This window comes from Pithys albifrons, chromosome 8, assembly GCF_047495875.1.
Source record: "Pithys albifrons albifrons isolate INPA30051 chromosome 8, PitAlb_v1, whole genome shotgun sequence".
Classification (NCBI taxonomy): domain Eukaryota; kingdom Metazoa; phylum Chordata; class Aves; order Passeriformes; family Thamnophilidae; genus Pithys; species Pithys albifrons.
Window position 1 is genome coordinate 19,572,259 of NC_092465.1, and position 26,836 is coordinate 19,599,094.

General features: G+C 36.0%; 1 protein-coding gene across 1 annotated transcript in view; it reads right to left on the minus strand.

Moving 5' to 3' along the window:
- Window positions 1-22,104, minus strand: part of LOC139674848 (sodium channel protein type 1 subunit alpha-like) — a 96,554-nt gene extending 74,450 nt beyond the window's left edge. Inside the window, 1 exon segment of the mRNA XM_071561698.1 lies at window positions 21,703-22,104. The gene's annotated coding sequence lies outside the window, so the exon portion shown is untranslated.
- Between the last annotated feature and the right edge of the window lie 4,732 nt (window positions 22,105-26,836).

Consider the following 26,836-nt stretch of genomic DNA (forward strand, 5'->3'; position numbering starts at 1 on the left):
GCTGCACAGCCTAAGGAAGCACCACTGCCACTGCATGACTGGTATGGCTCCTGCACTCATCAGCCCCTTCTGCAGCACTCAGCCTATCTCAGGTTTTAAAGATGCAACAAATACATGGGCTACATGTGAATCAAGTGTTTTTCAAAGTAATTTGTATGCCCCATGCTAATGTCATGTTACACATAAGACAAGTCTGTACACACCTCACACTTGTATTGCTGTTTACATGGGCAAGGCAATGTGTCCTTGCTCACCACACACTTCTGATCCTGTTAAGTTTCAGAACTCATCTGCAGCTCTCCCCACGTGTCCCCCTGCATTTCTGGGATTCTGAACACACGAATGAGCAACCATTTTTACCAACAGTAAGAGGATTCTGCTATTTCTTAGTAAGCTGCTTTGAACTTAACTAATTTCCTAATAATCTGTGAGAAATGGCTTATTACCAGGAGATTAACAACTTCTCTTTACAGTAGTATAATTAGTATCTCTTCCTTCAGATACACTTCTATTTTACTTTAAAAAACTATTTTATAGATACATATAGCTCTCAAAAAAAAATTTAAAAAGTCACATCACTGCTGTAATAAAACTTCTTTTAAAACAGAGACCTGGCCAAAAACAAACAAGTAAATGACTCTCACCCCTTTTCTGATTAGGTTTGAACTGATTTTCTACAAGCTTTGAATTAACCAATATGCTATTGGAAAGTTCTCGTTCAGTGGACACTCATGCCACCACGTCTCAGTCTTGTGTCCAGATGTCTATACATGACATGGTCTTGAGACATGACAATGCCAAGCCCTACACCTTATGCCCTAGAGGTATAGTTGCATATTTCATTTACTCTATTGAATATTAGATATTTAGCTTGTTTTGAGATTCAAAAAGCTCTCACATGGCACTCAGTATTTTCAATTGCATTAAGACGAAAACAGTCTTGAAAATTCCTAGAGATAGTGTAATGGTTCTTGCTATTAAATAGTTAACAACAAGCTGCAGCAACATCTGCAGCCTCTGCCCCACCCTTTGTGAAATGCCTTATTGGAAAAAGTTTTGAATTAGCAAAGAAAGGCAGAGCCTAGGAATTAGTATTTCTGCAGAAGCAGCATTTTGAAAGCCACTGAGTGCAGACTGTTAGCCACACTGATTTTCATTTTAGAGCAAAAGAAGTTTTGCCTCTTTTTTTCCCCTCTGAGGTGCTGGAAAGTTTCCAGTCACTTGGTATTTTGTATTCTAACCTTACAATAAATGTTCAGGATGTTGATTTTCTATGGGAATGTAAAGATAAAATAAATAATCCAGTCAAAAGCCAACAGAAATAACATTATAAACTATGAAATCTGGTGGTATTGGGACTTTGAGAGGGTTTTTTTAATTCCAAGAAGAACAATTAAAGAAAAATGTGCTTTTTAAAAATAAATAAGACTATGTTATGGGCAGGGACTTTAAATGTTAAAAGTCCAGAACATTTGAATATTAATTAACTTAGTGCTATGAAGTGTACTGAGAAATCAGAAAATATGTAAAACTATGAGAATAGCACTGGCTACTACATGTTACTTAAAATTGGAAAGACATTAATCAGAAAATTCTGAAATACTGATATATACTTAAAAATAGCAGAAATGATAAAAAGTTTTTTCAGAAAAACATTCAGTCATTCGATTTCTGAGCCACTTTCTGGTATTTACCTGAAGATCAGATAATTTGCCAAAAAGCAACCAAAATTTACTTCATCAAATATAGTACTTCTATGTGGTTAAACATAGAATTGTAGTGAACTTTTAGTGATTATTTTGCCCCATTCTCAAATCATGATACAGAAATATAAAAAAAAGGAAAGGGGTTTGAAATCTTTAGTTCTCATAAATATCACTCATGCAAATCAAATGTACACTTAAACTGTATTAATGAAGCTAATGAAGTAATAAGATATTTAATAATTTTAAAGTTTTCTATCTTGCATTCTACTTTAAATTGACATGGATAGATTACAAGGTCTGCATCACATGAATTTGTCCATGTGGCTCCATCTGTAAGATGAGAACTCCAACAGGAGAATCAACATAGTATATTGAAGACCACAGCAAATAATGTCAGATCTGCCTAACAGCAAATTACATCTCTTTCAATCTCAGCTTATCTGATTGAAAAATAACAGTTAACCCATTTTGTAGGATTTGTCATTGGTGATTAGAGTACTTTCAACTATTCTCATTTAAACCCACAGTTTTGTCTTTTCATTGACTGAAAATACTTTTGCATTTAAGATTGAAACTACTTATTGCTACATTGTCATTTTTAATGTATTAGAGATTAAAGTGTTTTGGAATGCTTTTTCTACATAGTAGTTTTTAGTTTATAATGGTGGGTTTTAATACCTTATGGTATTTTGGCATTAGGTGCCCAGGGCATTATGTTAACTAGTTTAAAGATTAATTATAAGGTTAGTCATTGTTGTCCCATACCTCTTTACTCCACTAATAGCAGACCAGTGTGAAAACTAGTTCTAACTCTACTAGATGAGAGAAAGCCTCAACCACTCAACCTCCCAGAGTCAGGTATTGATTTACAATACACCCAGCTGAGAAAAATGAGGAGAGATTCCTCAGCATGTCACACTTCTGGTCTGATCAATGCAGCTCAAGACGGGGCACCATTTCCCACCAGACTCTGAGAGCTGAATAATGTTTCTGTGGGCCTTAGACACACAACCTAGATGCATTTGTATAAACAAGCTTACAGTGAAAAGCCAAAGTAGGGAACTCCATTTTTAAAACCCATTTTCAATGCACTTGAGTGAGGGTAGACCAATGGAAGTAACAGCACTACACAGAGATGAGAATATCCACTTATAAAAAGTGTGTCAACAGTGAGCACTGTCAGAGAGAAGATCAATGCAATTTGTTGGGTCATGGCTCTAAGGAATCGAAAGACATTTAAGTCTGAGGGAAACATGCACAGTTAAGAAGCTAAAAAATGTTCATGTTACATTCATTGTGAGTCAAGGACGAATTGGAGATTTGATATCATAAGCGGAAAAGACATCAAACATCTTAATTTTTTTTTGAGAAAAAAGCCTATGAAAAGTACAAAGAATAATTTTCAGGGCTTAGCAATTTTGAGTAGGAGTAGGTTTGTTATGCCTATTTATCTACTTTTTCATATTTATTACTCTTAAAATTCTTGGTTTTCTCTATGATTTAAAATTGCATCAGGATGTATGTTTGTAATATAACAGAGGAAGTCTTGATCCTATTGAAGTTGTTCTCAGAACATGCTATTGACCTCATTCATGCAGGTTAAGTTTTCTTACCTATTTCATACATTTGAGTTATACCTTGAAGAATTCTGATTTGTGCTAGGTCAAAATGTATCTTCAACTAAAACTCTTTTACCTTAAAATAGAGGCACATTAACCCAGAGAAATACTTCCCTCTAGTTTTTTTTTACATACTGAAATTTTATAAGCTGACTTTATGTATACTAAAATGATGCAATTTCTTTTTCTGAACATACTCTGATATTTCAATGCTGTATGACTAATGCATAAAAAAGATAGATGAGATACATTTTTATTGATAAATTAATAAAAGTACTATTGCAATCATGTAAATATACACAAAATTGCAATCATGCAAATATACATATATTATCCATCATTCAATAATTAATTATTAAGGTTTTTGTAGTGTTTATAAATTCATTATGATAGAGGCCTTCTTTTGTCACTTATAGTGGAAATTATTTCTCATACTTTAAATTGTGGGATGATAAAATGCTTTTTATACTACAACATGTGATGTCATACAACATATAATCTCATTGGAAACAACTGCTATAAAACAGCAATTCTCAAATTGAGAAAGGTTGAAAATGGGAGGCTTGGATTTAGCCTGAAGAGAGTCTTAAAAAAAAAGGGTATTAAAATTTTTGCTCTCCCTTCCTCTCTTATTTTTCTTGCTCAGACTTTTCTTCCTACATGAAATCTTTTCATCTTTCTGCTAAGCCCATGGAGGACTTGAACTTAACACTGTCCTTAAGTGTGTCCTAGAGAGCGCCATGCACTGTGCTCCCTCCCTTCATGTCTGGCCGAGCCTTCCCAGGCAGCTGGGCTTGCTGCAGGCTGAGGCTTTGGGAATACGTTGACCAGAGAAGCTTGTAACAAGTCAGCAAGCAGGAAAAGGTGAATATATCTAAAATATTCCAAACCCATATAAGGTCAAGATCAAAATTTTTACCACTGTAAAAGACAGCTAAAGCCAGGGGAGAGTCCAGAGCAAGAGGCATTTTTATCAGGAAGAACACAGTGGTCTGACGCATAACAGATGGCCAAAGCATAAGACTGTGATTAGGTACCTTACACAGCCTGTCCCCTTAGTGACTGTGGCCCCTAAGAAGAAAGAATCTCAGCGAAAAAGTGCAAATTTTACAAAATCAAATTTTAAGATGCTTGTTTTGAAATTAGAAAACATAAATTCATCAGCACCAATATAATATTTTAGTATTCTGTTTTACTACCTATTTTTCTCAGGCTACCTCTGTACTATATTTGACAGTGTGCAGTCAAAACTGCATTCTGCCACAAGCTGCTTCTGAGGCAACATGAACCTTCCCATATTTCTGGTGTGTTTCTGGTGATACTGCCTTTCCCAGGCAGTCCTGAACTAGGGAGACAGCTTGCTTTCAGATCTCCAAGTCTGCAGATATCTGAGCTTTTCCGGGAAAGTCTCTCTTGAGTTACTTTTAGTTTTTGCCCTGAGCAACAGACAGCCAAGACATGTTCACATTGCAGGTAAATGGGATCACACACCTGTGAAGTTTATCTTTTCAGAATAGTATCAGAACTGTTCAAGCCACATGGGCCCTGCTGAAAGCAGGCAGAATGGAAGGCTGTAGCTATTTTAGTCTCTAAGCTCCCTTAAGAAACATCCTATTTATCCTATATGTAGTCCAATTGACCCAAGTTTTAATTATTTCAGACTTCCTTCCACTGCCATGGCTGGTGTAAGTGTCTTCAATTTCTAGATGGAGTGATTCATACCAGACTATGAGTGCTTAACACAGCAGCTCAGCACAAGAAAGGCAACCAAGCCTGAGGGCTGCTGAGGTTAGTGGTGTCTGTGCTACTGGCAGTCATAATGAATCTGACTCTTATACATGTCAAATGCCCTTGTCTAAATTTTACAGACAAACTATGTTTAAATCTTATTGTTCTTCCAACACGACCACCTCTCCTCTCTCCCTCTATATTTTCCATCATGCTTACAAAGAAAACAAGTTTCCTTCTCCTTATCAAAGAAAATCTACCCTTATTCTAAGTAGTTGCTTGGGCTATGCTATCCTGCTCTATCAGTTCTCAGAAAACAGATGACTGCTTTCCTCTCAGAGGGTCTTTGAAGCCTTTCTTCCTTTTCTTGCATTTAATTTTTTAGATGTTAACTCTGTTGTTTAAATTTTAAATTTACATTGACACTGTACTTTTAAGATTTCCAGTCCCAATTAGCAGATACGAAAATCTTCAAAGATCCCTCATTATGCTGTCTTTAACCTCTTCTTTTGCAAGATACCTTCTATAACTCTTCAGTGGTTAGGCTGCTCATCTACCAAAATTACTCCATCACCTTAAAGGTCTTCCTTCCCTTTGTGATATCCAAGCATTTTTCCTTATACCTGATTGTATCCTGGTTGGAACAGCAATTCCCTTTCTCTCCCTGTTTGAATAGCACACACAGATTGGGCTCCTAGATTCCATACCTGAATGCCTGTCTACTACAGGCATAAAATGTATCCATATGCCATACCAAGGCAACCTGTAATGGAGGCCACAAATTGAAAGAGAGTAATTTGCAGGTAAGAATCTGATTTTAAGAGGTGTTGGAAGAGGAGTAATATGGAGGGATGCATTCTGAACTTGAGCCCGACAGAGTCGGAAAGCCAGTGGATTTTAATAACAAAGTTCTGAAACTTCCAGAAGTAGAAAGACACCCCACAGCACTGCAATATGGTATTTTAACTTGGTTGACACGTGAATGTCTAAAAAAACCTGAAATCTGTCCTGTTTTAATCCCCCAAAGCTGATAACAATTACTGCTTCAGCAAAGCCACTTGAATTAGAAACATTACACAGAGAAACACAGACCTACAGGCCTCTAAATAGAAAGGAAAACTGCTTACTTTGTGGGCTTCAGTACACTGCTAATCACAGTTTCACTACCCTCAGCCATTATTTAGCCATCTTCACAATCTTTTCTCACATGAAAGAGAGCAAATGGCTCATATTTCCTATCTGAAACCTATCTGAACAGACAGCTAAAGGCACAAGCCATCCTTTTCCAGAGTGCTAAGTAATCAAGAATTCACACAAAAGTCAATATGAAATTCTCATCACTCTGTTTGGAGACATTGTATTTTTGTCCTCAGCATCAAAGTATAGACTTAAATACATAAGCATATACCTATTGTATGAAATTTCAGTTTTACATCATTATCAATATTACTTTAATCACAAGGAAAAGAAATACTGCCAAAACCAAGCAATTTCTTGCATTTCAGAATTCTGAAAAGTATATAACCCTGAAAAATAAATGTCACTGCTGAGACACCAGAGAAAAATTATTTCCAAGGAGGTCAAAAAAAAGGGAAAGAAAATTTTGAATAAAACAGCTAATACTATTAGAGAGTTAAATAGAACTTAATGTCCTGAAAACAAATTTGTTTTGGAACAAAGAAATAGCTTTTAAAAATGAAAGTTAATGTTCACTATTTCCCTGCATTTTAAAAAATTAATTAATTCATATTTCCCCAGCTTTCCCACACACACTCAGTGTTAGATATCATCTAGGAAATAGGCACGCAGACATAAGAGAGCGGGTACTGTATCGGCTACTTTGCTTTCTCTTGTTAGCAAGTCTCATAATTTATCATTCTCTACTCTTGGACAGTAAGCATTTTTGTTTCTCCCAGTGCAGACATTAAATATTATTTAGTGCTGGTTCAGGAATAATCTGAACTTAGACTTCTCAGTTGTACAGAAACCTGTCTCGAGGGGAAGGCAGAGAGCAAGTCTGAGGTCAATGCCTACAAGGGACAGCCTACCAGCCAGTCTGTGCAGCAGCTGGACAGCACATAACCTGCAGCAAAACTACCAGATGCACTGGCTAAAAGATAGGAGAAACTCTTTTACCACGCTGCAGCCCTAGAGTTCCCATAAACTGTAAGAATCTTTGGGATTAGCAGTACATATAACATTTATCAATTTTTTGAAAACTCACCACAGACTGTGTATGCCCTTCTAAGCTGCTGCTCATTTTAAACTCAATGTAGTGATACCCTCAGCAGTTGTGGTTGACAGCAAAGCAAAGAAGACAATGGTTCCTTCTAGGCTGGGCTGAAGTTTCTGTGTGACACAAGTGGTAACACCACTGATCCTACTGTTGCAAGAAAACAGTTTCAAAAGTTTGCAAAATATAAACTTGAAAATTAAAATGTTGTTTGAATAGAAGTAATTTTCAACTGAAATTCTTCTAAAAGGTACTCATAGTAATTAAGGTTTTTTCTCCTAATCTCATTGCACATCATAAAGCTGAAAACTTCTGTCTACTACATGACCCACTCATGAAATATGGCAGTCTTTTACTTCCGAGCAGGTACACTCCTCATACCTGGTGATGCAACACTGCATTAGCATTTCCAGATTTTCATTAATATTTTCAAGTAAAAGAAATATTTTTATAATTTATATATTTAAAACATATTTTACAATTTATGTTCTCATTTTTGTTTTTTTGGTGCTTAGTTTTTCCTTATTAGAAATAAACAGGCTGGTGAAAACCTTCACTGGGCACTCTTAGGATGTGGTTTTGTATTACAGACTCATAGACTGGCTGAGGTAGAGATTGGCTGTTGTATTAGAATAAAGAAATTTTGCTAAATTTTCCCAACAGATATTATCCCAGATGGGTGTAAATTTTACTTCCATAAAATGTTGCAGGCAATTTTATATTTACCAATCAAAAGCAGATAGCAACATCCTGAAATAACATCTGACAAGCCTTCTTCATCTAGGCATGCCAGTAAATATAGTTTTACAAAGCTCCACGGCCCCAGAAAACAGTGCTATAGGGTTTTCTACTTTGCAGTAGATTTAAGTATATTATATATATATTTCTTTTCTCAGTCCCTAATATTTATATATATGTCTTACCCATCATTTGTTAAAACAAAAACAGTTTATTCTGCCATTAAATAGAAATGTAATTTTAACAACTCGTGCACACTGGTTTTCAGATAAGTATTCATGATTATTACAAGGAAATAAAACAATTTTTTTTAATTAAGTTCAGTTTGGCATCTGATTTAGCAAGATACTTTCTAAATTGCTTCTGCATTTCTTGTAAGTATTTATTAACAATCTTCTATGCTATAATTAACATTTTTAATTAGCATTAAAGTTAAACAATCTGTCTGAAGATGTGTCCCTCCATAACATTGATGTTCATGGAAGAAAAAGAAGCTTTTAATTTTATTTTTTTTCGAAAAATAGCTGTTCCTAAAGGACACTTAGGAAAGTATTGTGCTGTTTCTTTGCAATTGTTAATTCAGAAGCTGCAATATTTTCACAGAATATTCTCAGCCGGAAGGGACCCACAAGGATCACCAAGTCCAACATTAAGTGAATGGCCCATACAGGGATTGGATGCACAACCCTGGTGTTTCCAGCACCAGGCTCTGACCAAGGGAGCTGATCTCAGGCTCTGTTGTATCCACGTGACTAACACGCTACACTAGTTTGTGGATTAATTTAGCTTATTCTAAAACCATATTCTAAAAAAAAAAAAAAAAATTCTCAATAAACTATTATTTCATCCTAGGTTAGTATATAGATTTTGCATTATATACATTTACATGAACAATATTTATTTTATTTGCTCTGTAGCTTACAGACCAATGCATTAATCTGTGGCAAGAAATACTTCTGGATCCAGGGACATAATCACCTCTCTTGCTAAAAAGAGCTAATCCTGGTGCAATTTTCACTCATTTTAGTTAGTGGTTGCCCAAGGAGTTTGGGAACATGACTAGACTTAGCTCACAGCAGGAGGCATGTCCTGTCGACAGGGTGCAAACAGCCACCTGATTGGTAAAGATAGATACAGGATATCTCAATGCCACTTAGTCTTGGTCTTAGACTGAGCAAAATGAGTAAGAAAAAACTGTATTAGAATATATAATTTTCCTTGCAGTGAAAATTTTTGTTTCAGATAAAACATTTTATTAATTCACAGTAGCTGATTTGTAATAAAATTTTTTGAGACAATATGAAGTCCTGAAAAAATAATAAAGGATCATCCTTTCTGGTTTATCTCTCCCAGTGTGTGTAAAGAGAAAACAAGTCAACCTGAAGGCAAAAATACTCAGATGCAATGTTTCTAGATTACACTTGGATCACACAGTTAGTGTTTAAGGAAAAAAATTAAATTGTTGGATAACTTCTTTTTCAATCAAGCATTGTTAATGTAGGCAGTATGGAGCTTTGCATAGTTCTCTGTCTTTATGTATCACTTCACATTTCAGATTATATATTTGGCAGTATTTAGGGTTTAATTTTAGAGAATAAATATTATCAGATTGGTTTTCTTAGCTGTGAATACAAATATTGAATATAAACACTAAAGATAAAACTTTGAAGTGGCTCTGGTACACTCACTTTATTTAATCAGATTCTGAAGTGTTCTAGTTCTCTACAAAGAAAAACTATGAGGTTAAAAATCTTTTTAATTAAGTATGTAGTATTCTCCTGACAATAAGCAAATTTGATCAGATTTACTAAATATCCTTTCCCTGCCCCTTTTATTCACACACTTGTTATGGCTAACCAGTAAAGACTATTTAATCTAAAAGAAACACTAAGAAATTAAGTCACTTTTTAGAATCTGTTTTCTGTTCATTCTGGATGTATTTGAAGAGTTGTAGAGTGTATATACCATAAGATAAATATTTTCAGGGGATCTTTATATACTTTTAGGCAATCCTAATGAAGTTAGCTCTTAGTAGGTCTACTTTCAACCCTATATAATTTATTATACACTTCTTTTTAAAATCTATTTCACCTCAGATATCTACTTCTTTTTGTAGACTCACTGAAAAATTGGGTTGGAAAAAAGATCAGAGGCCACCTAGTTCACCTTGCTGCCCAAGGCAAGGTTGCTATACCTATTTCCCAACAGATGTTTCAACTAACCTCTTCCTACAGACCTTCAGGACAAATTTCAGATTACTCTGACACTATTTCAGCTCTCCACTATTCTGTCTACTAAAATATTGTCCCCACATCTCATCTCAGTGAGCCCATTTCTTCAGTCTTCACTTCCTGTCCCACCCATGTGGACACAGAGCAGAGGTCATCTTCAGCATTCTGCTTCCAGTGATCCACCAGTCACTTCACTGCTGATTTCAGGTGTTGTAGACCTATTCCAGGAATCCTGCAAAGCTACTGAAAGAGCCCTGCTGTGCCATTCCCAAGAGGGGCACCTACCGTCTACATTCGGAAATACCTCCGTAGCGATTTCCTTTTAGCAAACAAATTCAACAATAATTTCAAACAAAGAGGTTAGACACTCTAAATAAAGAAAATTAAAGGTCTTACTTTGAATGAAAAACCATTAAGGACTAAGGAGAAAAGGGAGTATGGAGAGGAATAAGAGGGTGGTAGACTTGCAGGCACATACACCTAGAACATGGTTATTGGCTTAAAAGGCACTTAAATAACCAAGCATTTGAAAGTTTCCTTCAGACATACGATTTCAGTTAAACAATACTGTGGTTGCTATTTAGTGCTGTCATCTTGGACCAATGTCACTGTTAAACAAACTCTGAGTCACACACACTACATTTATTCCTAGGTTTTTGGGGGTTTTTTCTGACCCTGACAGGATTTGGGGGTTTTTTTTGGTTTTGGTGTTGGTTTTTGTTTTGTTTTGTTTTTTTCAACCAGGAAGATGATCTTCAGTGTTTTGAATTGTATTATAAAGTAACTTTAAAAGCCAGTGTTGGAAGAAAATTAGAGAATCTGTTTAAGGAGTAAGAAAGATGAGGAAGATTGGTCTGCATGTTTACAAGGTACTGATGTAAATTACCAAATGAGAGGGAATGAGATGGGATAGAGCTCGAAAGCTTGAACTGAGCTGGATGTTTCTGAGACCCAGATGGGCTATGTCCTTTTCTTTTTTTCTCAGAGACTTGTGAAAAAAGAGGAAATTAATAAAAAGAAGAAATTAATATAAAAAATATAGCACTGGAAGGTTAGAGATCCACTGGATACTGCCAACACGGAAAGCAATGAAAACTTGCATTCTGAAAATGCAACATAAGGAGAATTTTCTAGTAGAAAGAGGAAGTTGAGAGTTTCTGAGGCTGATAAATGACTACAATAAATAGCATGGTGGTTGAATCAGAATTGTGGATTTTCAAGTAATATTTATTATGGCAGGGAAGGTTGCTACCCAGAATTTTTTAAGCAAGTGCAAAATATTTTTTTTTTTTATCAGAGCATTTTGGAAGAGGGTGAAAAGGGACCTGGAACCACACACACTGGTGGCAGTGGAAGAGACAGAAATGATAACACAAGAATGAATAAAAGACAACAAGCCTAAAAACACCGTACACCTGTGTATTCAGTAGGCCATCACAGTGATTTTTTCAGTGAATACCAGTAATATTGAATAAAAAGAAATTGGTACATTTTACAAAAGCTGGACTAACTCCAGTATGGAAAGAGTGAAGATTTCAAAGTCCACATCTCTCATTTAACTAAATACTTCACCCATAACAAACTTTCAGTTGTTTCCATCCAACTTCTCTATGTTTTTTGGATAGGAATCTGCAAAGAATAAAACCACAACCAGAAAAATGGAAATAACGTACCAGAACTACTGAGCTTTGGAAAAAAACCCTGAAGTTGCATGACATTCCCCATTTCCCTACAAAAATTACGTCAGTCAGAAAGATCAGTTGTACCTTTGAATGGCTAAAATTTACTCAAAGGTTGTTTTGTTCACATTTTAGGATATTTCAACTTTATGATTTTTTTTTCTCTTGGAGCAATGTGACCTCTTAAGAGCTCTAAAATATTATGCTAAAAAAAGCCTCCCAGTATTCCTCATCTAGTATGTCATAGTGTCACCATAACATTGGTTGTCTCAGCTTACAAGTGGGAATATATTTTGTTCAATTTTTAATTTGGTTCGTCTTCTGCTGTACTCATTTTGGCACCAATAGAAAGTCTGCAGGTCAAATACAGGACACTGGTGGAATCCCACTGCCTCCCACATATATCAGCTGTTATCAATGGAGAAAAAGAAGATAGAGCATGTTATTGGAAAAAAATCAACAGTTCTTTTTGTGATATTTAGCCCAAAAGATCCACTAAGTGTTTCCACAGGTGAGCTGGCACTGGAGCTCAGAAAATTAATAAGATGAAATATATTAATCCAGAAGAATAACACAATTCTAAAGGCACACTTACAAATAAGATCAAGCTTTCTGCCTCTTTAAAAAAAATTTGTGAAGAAGTACCCACTTCTGTTGATTAGACTATTTCTCATAACCAAGAGCAGGAGAACATTCACACATTTCAGGTAGCCAAAAATTTTATAGAAGGATTTAAAAAATATTATTTAAGGATCAAAATTCAGTGCTAAGCTTTGTGGGTTTGTCCCTTAAATATATCAGGTTCTGTCATTAATGTACGAAACTCTAACAATAGAATTCACATGTTGGAAGGATGTAGAGTAATGTGGATAGGAGCAGTGATGCCATCCTTAATGTCAATAATCAGCTGTCTTTCAAACTGCTTGGCATTGGGGTAGTACATTGAAGAGTCGTATTCATAGACATTCTGAAGCTTTTCTAGCTCAAGGCCACCTTCATTTTAAGAATGAAATAATCTGTAATTGATTTTAGCTTCTCAGTTATCTCAGTTGTTGACATTTACAATTTCTGAAACTTCAAAGCAAGTATAGGTTCCAATAGTACAATTTCAACATAGATTTCAGTGATCAATAATAAACTACCCTTGTCCTGATATAAAGTATCATTTCAAACAGCTGATAAGATATATGATTTCATTATATACATTTATCTATATAATTTTCCTGTAAGTCATCAAAGACTTTTAAAATTATTTCTTTCTGATGTAAGATGTTATGCAAATAGCTGTTGTTTTCCTAGAATCTCACTAGAATTGTACCGATAAGACTGTGCTTTGTACAAGTTTTTAATTCCCCTAATTCTCTGTCCCGCCCCCTTCTCCCCCCTTTATACTTCCTTTAAAATAATGAAAACTTTCTGGCAAACTGAGGACAACCAGTTTGAGGCTGTTTGTCTCCAACTTGCTTTCCTTTGTCTAAATACTTCAGCAAATGTTCAAGATCACACAAACCAGGCTCAACAGAATAGACTATCAGGGTGTCAGTGTTGACAGCAATCATCCTGTTATTGGTTCTCCTTAGATCTGAGAGTAATTTTTAGAACTGCCTTTTATCCTTTGTACTTTATATCAACACAGCGGTCAAGCCTGAAAATCACAATAGCAAACTAGGTGCACTTCAAGCATGCAGCATTAACATCAACCAATACAGCTCAGGAGTTTGATGTCATAACCATAAAATAAGCATTTCTGGAAAAAGTACAGCTGAACAGGCCTTCAATAGCAATAGAAATACACCAACCCATTTTCAAATACAGCTGAATGATTAACAACACCTTTTCCAAAGTGGAGATGGAAGATGGGTGCCTTGAACAAACAGCTCAATCCCAGGTAAATTATTTCAGTGGGATTCTTTTAAGCACATACCTCAGACAAGCAGCAGAGGAGAAATCCATTTTAGAAAAGACGCTGAAAGAGCCTGATGTCCACCTGGCAAATTTCTCGTGCTGTTTGAAAAAGCAAGACGGTCCAGATTATGAACCGAGTTATATCTACAGTATTAAAACCAGTCCTGGTCAGTAAATGAAAGTAAGAGCTTCTAGCAGTGTACCTGATCAGAAAGAGTGAGGGCAGAGGGCGAGAGAGAGAAAAGGATGCCTTTCTTCCCTTGGTAAAACCTTTCTGTGAAGCATTTAGCCTTTAAGCAGAGCTTCTCTATAGGATGGAAAACTGTACACTCCTGCAATGCTTGCTTTAGTCCTTAATGTGTTTTCTATGTGAAGGGATAATATGACCTCTTTTACCTTCTAAACAGTTTCGGGAAAAATACTTAATAATTTTTTAAAAATTACCCCACAACAAAATGGCGAACACCCCAAAATACAAGGCCACTGAAATCCAACAAACATAACAAAATGCTGACATGCCAAAAAGAACTGACTGCAGCCTTTGAAAAATTTTTAAAAGCACCAAAATTTTATTCTCTCCTTAATTATATGTTTAACAATAACTATGAAGCAAGCATTCAGAAACTATTTTAAAAATAAAAAAGGTGTGGGGGGGATACAGGCTGAGAGCTCACATAAATACACAAAGGTCTAGGATTTAACATCCTTCTGGCTTACCTGATAACATGGGAATTTCAAGTATGTTATGAAGAATACAAAAATTTAAAAACCACGAAGAAATAGTCATGATGAAATACTTGAAATGCTAACAAACTTTTTTAGATTCTCAGTTCCAAAATATTAGAAAGTGTTTATAAATTGCTGCATTCCCATTGAGAAGGGAAAGGATAAAAAAAAGACCTCTGCAGTATCCTCTCCGCTTCATTCTCAGCTTCCTGTTCTGAGGCTCACTCTGTGGTACCTAATACAAATCAGCAAATAGCAGACAAAAAAAAAAAAAAAGAGGGGGGATGGGAGGAGGGTGAAGAAAGAAAAATTTAAGGGGGGAGATACCTTAAAGAACAGCCCCATCTATCGGCATAAGCAAAGAACTGGCTGTTAAGGATCGCTTTTTAGGCGATTTTCTGATTTAACGCGAGTCTGAAAATCTGCAACCCCGTTTTCCTTCAGCGAGGAACAAAGGGCACGGGTTGCGCTGAGTAGATTTCTTTACCCAGTGTTAAACAAGCTACAGTTTTCAGTAATTTTCATTTCTTTTCTGTTAATTACTTGTCTCTGAAACGTGCGAAAGAAATAGTTTGAGTAAGTGTTGGCTGTTACGAAAGCACCAGATACCTTTGCAGGTCAGCCCTTGGCACGCCAGAGCTCAGGGCTACCCGTCCTTCCCTCGTTTTACACCTCCCCGCTGAGCAGCGGTGGGAGATTCAACGCCCCCAGTCAGGGCTTCAACCACAAAAAAGGCAAAAGGGCTCCTGCGCCCGAGTTCCGTGACGTGCCCACCCCTTGCAGCCTGTGCCGCTGATCCCGGCGCGCGGGCCACACTTGCCACGTCAGCTCTATACATCCCCCTGCATTCAGACGGCAGCTGTGCGGCCAAAGCTGGAGCCCAGACAAAAAATGCTCCTTTTTAAAATTCACACTGCTAAGTAACAGTAACTGCTAACACAATGAACTCCATCTGCATTGGCTCAGCCTCAGTTTGAGCTAAATCAGGCAGCATTAGATATTTCTCACTTTGCTTTATTGACAAAAAAAAAAAAGTGGAGGTGGCCACGAGCAAACACTTGTGCAAACCCCCGTGTCCTCCGTGCTGGAGGGGAGGGGTGCGGTGTGATAGGAAAGGAAGGAAGGGGGCAGGGACTGGGAAGGTGAGAGGTGCATGGAAGAAGGGCCAAAAGTAATACTGCATTTCTTTCATTATTTAATACCATAAGAAAATAAATCTAATTTATACCTGCATGCAGGAAGTCTAAAATCTGTATGATATAACATATACTTAACATTCATCTCTGATTCAGTGACCACAGGCAGCTTTAATGATGCCCTAGTTTCAATCCTGGTATTGTTCTGATACTGTTTTTTTGATATTTTTACATCATGAGGTTTTCAGTGCTTAAATTTTCCTTGAAGCCAAGCTATGTGAATCTGAATTTCTCCACCTCCCAGTGGTGACCTGACATGCTTGTCCCTTCACAAGAAGCACTTGAAATCTCTCAGTATAACACCTCATTTTCAAGCGTTTATCAATACAAAATGTCATGAATTGTTCTAACAATGAAATCTAATCTCACAAATTTTAAAATATTTTCTCTTCAAATATTGCAGTGATTAAAAGGACACAGCAAGGAAAGCTTAGGACACTAAATATTTAGTTAAAATACACCATAATAGATCCAAATACTAATACTCAAATACTGACATAGAAAAAGCAAGACCAAACCGGACACAATCATGCAACCTGTATCCTTTGAATATGCCTGAGCTCTGATTTAAAAAGACTTCACTTGCTTTCATCTTTCACTTCTGTCATGATCACCAGTTTTGAAATTAAGCTTTTCTGCTGGCATTTCTGGTTGGCTGCTCAGGCACATCCCCATGAGCCAAACGGAGTTCAAGTCTATGACCTTCAGGTAGAAAAATGTTTCTTTAAACCATTATCTTGTTATTATCAGCTGATAACACCCTTTTCAACTGTTTGATGCTTTCTTAGGTATAATTCTAAAGGCTGATTTGTCTTTTTTCATATATTTGCAGTTCTTTGGGGTCATGAAGGGCATTTACAGGTGACAAATTACTTTGTAACACTAGTAACACATCTGACTCAGAATCATCCCCAAAATTTTAAATACTAAACAGATGTTCAGATACTATTGCTGATGCAAACTGGTCCTTCACAGAAATCTTTCTGTTAATGAGGGATGTTTCTGGAAATGATTAATTTTCTGGTGTTTATAAACACAGATTTATCACTGAGAAAAAAGGTAGAATATTTGCTCCTCAGCTTGAAATTTTAATACAAGCTCCTCCAGGCTTTGCTACAATCTGGGCATGTTTGACATGTTCAGCCATAGCTCCTCTAAAACATTGCATTTTGAAATGACAGAAACACCACAAAATTAAACAATAAACCAGGAATGAATGAACCAAAATTCCCTTCTTTAAGCATCAGTAGAGATTCAGCATAAGATGCTTAATATGACCACTGACTTTGAGAAATCTCCAAGTATAATAAATAGAATACAAAAGCTTTTTTTTTAAAGCAGTATTTCTCATGGCTCCATTTTCACTGGTCACAGTGGTATAACCAGGTGCTCAAATTCAGTGCCACCAGCTTACATTGTCAGGAAAATTGATAGCGCCTCTGGTTATCTTAACAAGCTTCTTTGGTGGTTTCTTTAACCAGACTGTCATCTGATACAGGGTTTGAGAGAGAAGACTTCATCAACACTACAGCAACTTCTTTCCAACTGCTGAAAAGCTATATCCCAAAAATTCTTACATTATTCATTGCACCACGACTGAAGAAAATGAAAAAGGTAGACTTGTTAATCACAGCTGCCCCAATTCTAAGATAGATGAAAACTTAGTAAATAAGACATGTCTCCCTTCCCTCTCCTCTCCAAAATCCAACCTGCCTTTTTTACTGTCTCTAAACAAATAGAACACTGGTAATAGCTAGTCAAATAATTTTCACATCCAAGCAAGTCTATGATACTGATTGCATTTTGTTTGGAAAATTTTGAGCACTTCTTTCTGCAAGTGTGGTGACAACTCCCTTCCTGAGTGCCCAAGAATAAATCATCTTAATGGGCACGGGCTGAAGGAACCATCCAAGAGGCCCAAAGGCACAGCAGGGACACAGTTGCCAGGCAAACTTTCCATTGCAGCTGTGAGCTTGCAATCTTGCAGATTTCAGATTCTGCAGACCTGGTAACTTTGTGTTAATGGAGATCTGTGGTTCACTTGGTCTCATATAAATTTTGACCAGTCCTACTCTTGGCTCTGCCTCAGGAATCCTGTGTAAATGTTTAAGAGCATTGGCGAGAACATTCCGGTAAGTTTTTGGCTCAAGAGCCTTGTGATCACCAGGCATTGTGAGATTCTGGTTTTCTCCAGCACATGAAAGGATTCATCTGGGAGTCCTTCTCTGGTGATCCTCTGCAGCACAGTCCCCTTTCTGAAAGGAATTTATAATGAATTGCAACTGAACAAAAAGAGAATGTAGTCCCTTTTTCCACCATCCTGTTACAGCATTTTTGCTGTAAATATAGTTGCATAAAATCTAGAGAAACCTTTAAAATTAACCTTAGAAGCTGAGACGTTCAGCCATGGCAGCAACCACAGAAGCAACAATGCAGAGTAGTATGTTCTACATACACAATTACTAAAGTGTTAAGAGCAATATATATATATATGCACACATATATTTAATGACAGTGCCTGAGGTACATTTTATTTATCAAAACATTAAGAAAACTCCCTTGATTCTCTACAGTATCTCCTTCTGGCATTCTAGGAATGAATTCTATGAATTAAAGTGGGTGTGGAAAAGAGCTAAGGGAGTAATTAATCAATTATATAAGGAATGAGCCAACCAAGATCTTCCACAGACAAGCAGGTGAACATGATAATCCAGGGGACATTTTCTCTTTCTAAACTTGTGAACCAAATGTACTGCAGTCACAGATGTGCTACACAGGCAGCTAAGGATGAAAAAACGTCATAAAGGAGAACCAGAACCTGGAAAAATGAGACAAACTGTAGCAATATAGAACAGAAGACTGCATCCAACCAGTTTCAAGGAAAAGTAAGGAAAACCTTTGAATAAAAGGAAGAGTAACATCTGCCAGCTTCTAAACATGTATCTTCAGAATAGATAAAGCCCATTTCTACAGCAATAGATTTTTGTCATATTTGCAATGTTTCTGTGTACTAGATGCAAATAAAAGTTGACTGTTCTGGACAGTGCAAGATCTGCATTTGTGAACCCAAACTTATCTGGAAATCTTGACAACTACACTATTCAGTCTTACAGTTAAGATGTTACATGAAGTAAACTTAATCTTTGTAATCTTTATTTTTCAATTTAGCACTAACTTAGCATATGATTGTAAGCACAATATATATCTCAACTACTCAAAATAGGCAGATAAAATCTGAGATGTAAAAATCGTTATAGAAAATAATGATCTACTGTATTCTCCTATATTTTTAAACATTATGGATTACAAAAACTGGTCACACCATATTTTCTGCTAAAGAAATTCTTCTAAAATAACTATTTCACACACTTTCATATTTTTCCATGCTCCTCAGTTTTAGTGTCATTTTCATGACTATAAAGATAACAAAGTAACTCCCTTCCAGTACAGAAAACTCTAGTGCTGTGAGGAAAAGTGAAAAGTTTGTCAGAAACTCAAGCTGCATATTTTGATTTGAGAAAATATACAGAATATTTAAAGCAAGCTACTGATGTCCATGGATTGGATATCTCCAGTAAACCACTGAAAGTTACCAGGAGGAGACACTGACCATTAACAGTCAATATGCTGCATTGTAGTGGGTTCAAAACATACCTTACGACTCAGATTCAATTTCTCAGACCCAAAGTGATATACCAGGATATAGAAATACACATAGGAACTACCATTTTCTAAAGCTTTATATCCTACTTTAGTACCTGCAGCTTGGTCTACTGTGAAGTAGAGTGTCCTGCTATGAACCATGATGCAAAAATAAAACTAACACTTCCAGAAAATCACTATACATTTAAAGACAGTAAGTCTTTTTTTCCCCCCCTTCTAATTGAATAGATAGGTTATTAATACTTCTTGAGCCTGTAAGAAAATACCTCAAGCACCCACACTTGAAATGGGATGGAACACAGTGTACTCATACATAATAGCATAACTATTTTAGAACACTTCATGCAGCAAGAAACAAAGAATGTGAAGTACATCATTATAATAATGCACAGTACCTGACAGTTTTCTTCTGAGTTCCTATACTATTCTATTATTTGTTTGAAAGGCATACTTCTGTGTTTTGAAGCATGAAATAGTATCTATAAAATATTATACAATGTGATATACTGCATTGCAACAGGAATGTTATTGAGATACCAAAAATTAGTTACATTTTCTTGAACCTAACTTATACAATGTAATTAGTGAAGGAACCAGCCTGGTATTTCTACTAAATCACAGCATAGATTTATAGGACTGTCATTTAAAAAAAAAATAGTAAACGGTAAGGTGAGGCCATGATGAAGAGAAAACTGACTTCTTGGCAGTTCTTTTCCAGAGAGGGAAACATTTTAAACATTATAAGAAAAGGCTAAAACTATTCATCTCATTTCAGAAAAAGTGTTGAAACTAAATTCTATGAGTTATTTCTAGAACAATGTGAAGAAAAACTAATTTCTTGTGAGGAGGAAAACCACATTTAAAAGGCTTCCATTCTTCCCATCAAAATTAGTTTTAATCTGATATTAATACATAAACTTATATTAGAGTCCAGTCTTATTTTGACTTAAGGAAGGGACTTTGATACTTTTAAAGCAAGCAGTTACCTATTAGACATGCAAATTCTATAAATGCCATATTGTAAATAGTCAATAATTCTGCATTTTTAATTTTCTGTTTTGATACTCATTAACATAATTTAATACAAATACCACTATTTTTAAGTTAATATTAAGTGAAAGGAAATTAAAAGGTAGTAAGTAGTTAAATATAATGCAGTGATACAATGCTGACCAAAGTTTCTTTCTCTCTCTCTCTTTTTTTTTTACTATGAGTTTCCCTGTATTTTTGAATTCATTAATGTATCTTAAAATTGTATTATTTTCAAAAATTGCTGACTACTATGCAGAGGCACAGTACAAGAGAACACAAAAAGTTGCTGTCCAAGGTACTGCACATAAAGACAAGTCTTCCAATTAATTTCTGAAATGCATTAAAAATATTTTCAGATTTATGAGACAATAATTGTCCTTAGCAGGGCAGCTAGCCTTGTTGAAATTCCCTACATGATACTGCAGTATCAGTGCTATGCTGTTACTTTCCCGGGCCTCTTCTGCTGCATTCCAGTATAGCCAGACATTCCAGCACCTGACGATATCAAGTATGTATAACTCCTCTAAGGACAAACCTGTTCTGTGCTTTGTTACAGACTGATTTTCAGCAGGGTTTAAATACAAAAAACATGTTTGAATTCTACATGGCGCAAGAAAAAAGCTACCCTCTCATACAAATCTAGCTCATATGTACTGTTCTGGCATTCTGCAGAGCAGTCACTAAATGCAATTTTATCTGCAGTATTCACCTTACATATCTCAGAAGCACATAGATTCACACATTCATGCAGTAAATAGCAAATAGAACCCTGAATTTAAGTGCTACTTCAGAAAAAAAAACATAGATTAAAAGACAATTAAATACCTTTTTGATTATTTTGTTTAGTGTAATAGAAGAAGCATGTCTGCAATTTCCAAAGCTAAAACAATGCAACAGCCAAGAACTGCAGTAAACCTCTCAGAGTTAATAGCAATATCCAATAATGCTTTCCCACACCATTTTCAAGCAAATGGATTTAATTCACTGCTAAATCAGCCAAATTAATACTAATCCCCATATGGTTAGAAATGGTGTTTGTTAAACAAACTCAAATTATTATTTATTTATTTATTTTAAAAGTGTCTCAAAGCTGAGATGTCTAAAATATCTACTACTCTGTTAATTCAATCATGCTGACAGAGCTGGTTTCACCTAGCAAATTATCTCTGCATTTCACAGCATGGCTGACAGCTATCTGCATAGAAAAACAGCACAGGAACCATTTAAATCAAGCAAAAACACTCACCAAAGAAGATGCAGCAAAGATCAGGCTCCAGCTTCCAGACCCCATGAAGCTGAGGGAGCAATCCACTAGCTTGCTCGGGCCAGCAGCGTCTCTCCTACACTTGACCTAGACTGCCTTACATAATGAGGAAGCAGCGCTGTATCCTGTGTGGAGGAGCAAGCTGAATGTCATCACTGGCAGAAGTGGGGAGAACTGGCAGCAGGCAGGCTGGTAGTTAGCATGGAGATCACGAAGTCTGCTCTCCCTGCCTGTTCTGGGAGAAAACACAAGAACAGCTCAGAAATGCTGGTGTCATTCCTCCCCTGGAACGAATGACCGGAAGGAGCGAGGGTGTCACGAATTGGAGCCAGACGGCGAGCGCTGAGACTGCGGCTGTACTTGCTTTCAGCGCTCCTGCCTCGCTGCCCCAGGACTGCACAGCCACACCTGAGGCTGTACCTGCTCTCAGCTCTCCTGCCTCGCTGCCCCAGGACTGCACAGCCACAGCTGACAGAGCAGCAGCACGGCCGGAACGAGACACGCTCCTCTGCAAGCGTCTGGGTGACTTACTGTGGTGAGTAGGAGAAAAGCTCTGGTATAAGAAAAAAGCTGGGATTAATTTCCAAAGAGAAGTGCTATCCCCTCAAATAAATCTTAGTGCATGAAGTTTAGTTGCTGGAAAATAAGCCTTTTGTACCTGTTTTCCATGGTGTTACAGACGTTAAAGTGCTTGTATTCCAGATGTGATTTTTCAAGAAAATGATGGGTAAGACACAGTCCTGGTTGTGAAGATTTTACAACAATTCTTTGCGCTTTTTTTTTTTTTTTTTGAGAGAGAGAAGGTTTGGTATATTTCAGTTTATTATTGTTTGGGTCAAATCAGCACTTCCTCTATGAAGGGCACAACAGGAGAAAGACGTATGCAGGCTCAACCAGCTGTTAGAAACCTACACAATCTTGTTTACAAAAAGCACTTTATGTTAATTGAAATTACTGCATATGGCTTGTATTCCAGTTATTTAATTTTAATACTTCAATAGTAAATAGCTTTAAATACTGATAATGCATATAGAAATTGTTCTCGAATAAATACGTAGATTGATATAGTTTCTCCTTACAACAGAAGGCAAAGGTTTCACTAAGATGGAGCATCTAAAGTTTTCTACTTATATTTGAGACAGCTTGATTAGGCATAATCAAGAGGAAATGCAACTAGCCACAAACCCCATGGTAACAATAAAAGACAAGTCACAAAAAGTTTTAGTCTCAATGTGGAACACTGACTGGGTTTTACAGGAGTTGGGTTAGGTGCAGGGACTGTTAGTCTTAATTATGTTAGCAGAGTAAACACAACTTGAGCTCTGATGTGAAATGGGAAAATCAAGGTGAATGTGAAATGGTAAAAATATTTCAACTTTTTGCTTACAAAATGTATGTAAATTATGACTTTTCTTTCAAAGATGAACATACAATGAGTTTTCTACCATATTTGTTCAAATAAAAAAAATGGTTTATTGTCACTGGGTTTTGAAATATGTTTTTTCTTGTCCCTTGTTGAATGCTTTTCTTTTTGTTTTCTTGAAAATTGAAAAAAAAAAGGAAAAGTAAAGGAGAAAAAGACAGGAAAATATCAGAAGCATTTCATATAAAAGGCAGATCAGTAATAAGACCTTCAACTAGCATATCCTGAGTTAAGTATAATGTGGAAACAAAAGAAATGCAAAAGAAATATAATTTGAGAATGATTTTTTAAAACAATTATTGATGTATTTGAAATCAGCAACTTTTTTCCCCAACCCCCACTACTTATTTATACCACTTCAGAAAATAACATTAAAAATATCTTTGTCCAATTATTATTTCACATATTGGTGCAGACGGTCAGTGACAAATCCCTATTACAACAAAGCTATATATACCAACCTCTTCAAGTGTTAAAGGAAAGTGCCAGCTTTAGAAAAAAATCTTTTTACATACTTGACCTGGGTTAATCAAGAATTGAAAATATAACCTGCATGAGGCATACAATGAAAGTTTAATTAAGGTGCAAAAACTTAGCAATTCTGTTTATTGTGGCACTCCAAACAGCAAAGGAGCCAAACCTAAGGAAAACTCAGATGCCTGAACAGCCATGGCACTGTTAATACATCACCAGGACCAACTGCCTACAGGTAACCAAAAGTTGACTTCATCAGGAAGAAAAACAAAGTTCATCAGTAAACTACAGGTAAACCAACTCAACAGAGATTGAGTAGAAAACACTACCTAAATGAACAGATTAACAAACCTGACCACCAGCCTTACAAAGGCGATATACATTTTGCTTGATGTTACAGTTGAGGCAAACTTAGACAAGTTGACACAGCTGGTTCCATCTTTGGGTGAAAGGATAAACTAGATATTCCTTTAAAGCTTTTCTAGTCTTCTTTTCTACAATTCTCCCTATAAACTGTATATCCAACTGCAGAACAATGACTGCCTCATCATGGTCTGTTGCCATGAGGATAGGTAAATACTATGTAATATTTTGCAAACATTAAGTTATTGTCATTCAAATTGCACCTGAGAGCCATAGATTTTGTCTGGAGTACAAAAACTGTTTACTTGTCTCAGGTACCAACCAACTTGCTCTTCCATTGAGGCACAGAATTTTTCAGTTTATAATAATTCTTATAAGCATTTTTCCGGTACATGAACTTCGTCTCATCTGTTGGCAACTCAAGACTATCCTAATACAAATTGATACAGAAATTGCTGGCATGTTGGACTCTCAGCGAAGGACCATTTCTGAGCCAGCTGCATTGGTGAGTATTAATGTCTATTGCTTGACAGTGGTAGGAAAATAACTCAAGTTTATATCACACTCAACTAGCAAATTAATTATTCTGATGCCCCAGAAGATTAAAAAATTCTATCAAAGTAAATAAAGTAAACGCAGTTTGAAAAAAATCTTTTAAAAATTGTGGGGTTTTGCAAATTGCTGTAGAACAAAGCAGCTGATTGGAAAAGAAGAATGGACTAGATGACCCCTCCCATGATAGAGATGAAAATACGCATCTTTGAGAGTTTAATGAGACTTTTTGCTTCACATGTGTTATGAAGATAATGCTAGTCATGTTCATATGGAAGACTATAAGCCTATGAAAGAAGTTCTGCAATTTTTCTTTTATGGGAGATCTAGCAGTAGATGTTTGCAATGCTTATCACTAAATTATCCTTACTAGCTGAGTTTCTTTCCACAGGGTCCTTTCTATTCCATACTGAAATGAAGGGAGCAGTATCTCATAGGCATTAGTCCTGCCAACAACCTTCAGTAAACAGGAGAATTTTTTTAGACACCTTGCTCTTAAGATGCCTTGCACATAAATAAATCATTATTTGAGGTTTTCTCATACTAAGATAGATTCCATTTGGGATCTGCTGAAACATTAAAATGCTCTGGTAACACTGATGGAGACACAACTACAATGCCTTGAGGTGCAGGTTTTTGGTTTTTTCCATCCTCCTTTGACCTTTATTTCTTTTCTCAAAATAATTTATCCCTTGTGTTCATGAACAACCTGCACAAGTGATTCATGCTGAAATGTGTAAACAGTGGCTCAGAGTCTCCAAAAAATAAACCCCTGTGTTAGACCTGATAACACATACTGTTCTAAACAGGGGACAAGGAGGATTCCATATAGGAGTCCTTTACTCCCTGTGAAGACTTCAGCCATTTCCATGCATGTGCTACTTCTGTAATCAAAACCAATAATACCACAGATCTCCATTTTGAAACAGATAGGAAAAGCTTTTACTTTCTTTAAGTATTATCCAGCAGCTCAAGACTTCAGTTTACTCTACATATATTTTTTATTATTTCACCCAGTCATATCATAATTAAGATCACTGGACGACTAGTCAAAGAGGAATAGTCTTCTCTTTTAGTTGACTAAATTTTCTGGCATCCAACTGATGCCAATATTCAAATTGGCAGAAGTACATTTATAAATATTATTTTATTCTTAGATGATACTTTACACAACTTGAAACTGAAGTAAAGAGCATTCCAAAAGTAGTGCCATTTCCAAGCATCTGAAATTGTGTGGTTTAGATGTTAAGATGTGTCAGTGTCTCCTTTCCTTAGTATTTTACAATATTTACTATTCTACATATTTACAAGAACATACCTGATTTTTCTCCAAATTATGATTTATTCCAGCAATGATAGGTGAACACTGAATTCTCAACGTCAGATATCACTAATTCTGTACTCACATGCACTTTCTGGTATATAACAACATACATTATCCTAGAAAATAACTGAAAAAAATATAGTCTAATTAAGCATAAAACTTTCTACAATTAAACTACGAACATTGAATAGGTCAAGGTCACAGTAATCTTAGTAGCCATTGACTAGTCTTTCACTTCTCTTTGACATCTTTTCCTCTACAATAAACCTAGCTATGATAGTCTTTTTAATTCCTTTCCCAGATTTTTTGTAAGATTTATAGGGTCACCTGTTATATATCTAGGAGAGCCTATAAACTGATTTCCCAAGTCATTATTTTTATACTTATCTCACAAAAAAAAAAAAATCTGATGTTTTGCATACTAATACTAATACAGAATGGCAAAAATAGGAGGAAAAAAAAAAGTTAAAATGAAAAAGCAGTTTAATTAACCATTCAGTAAATATGCCTATTTATTTTGAATAAATGAATGATCTTTATCAACTGAAAATAATTAGTACTGGCAGGCTCTTCTGTTGAATTTTCATCTGTCAATGATTCCAGAATGTTGAATTTAGGTTTTAATTATTTTTAGCATCTCCCTAAACTACTTCTTTTGAGCTGAAAAGCAAGAAACAAACCACTGAGTTTGGGAGATGAAGTTAAGTTGTATGTCACCCACCAGAACACATAGAAATTGTAGTGGTAGTACCTTGAACTCCAAGCCATGAGTTATTGATGCCTAAGAACAGTATCAGGCTAAACAGATTTATGGTTCAGCATAATGAATGTACCATTAGCAATAAAAGCAATAAAGTGCCAATTTTTTTTCCCTTTTTTCCCCCCCAAACTCCTCCTACATAGCCCACAGCATACATCATTTGTGATATTGATTTAACATAGATGCAGAACTGGCTAACACAAAATCGTGAAAGACCAAC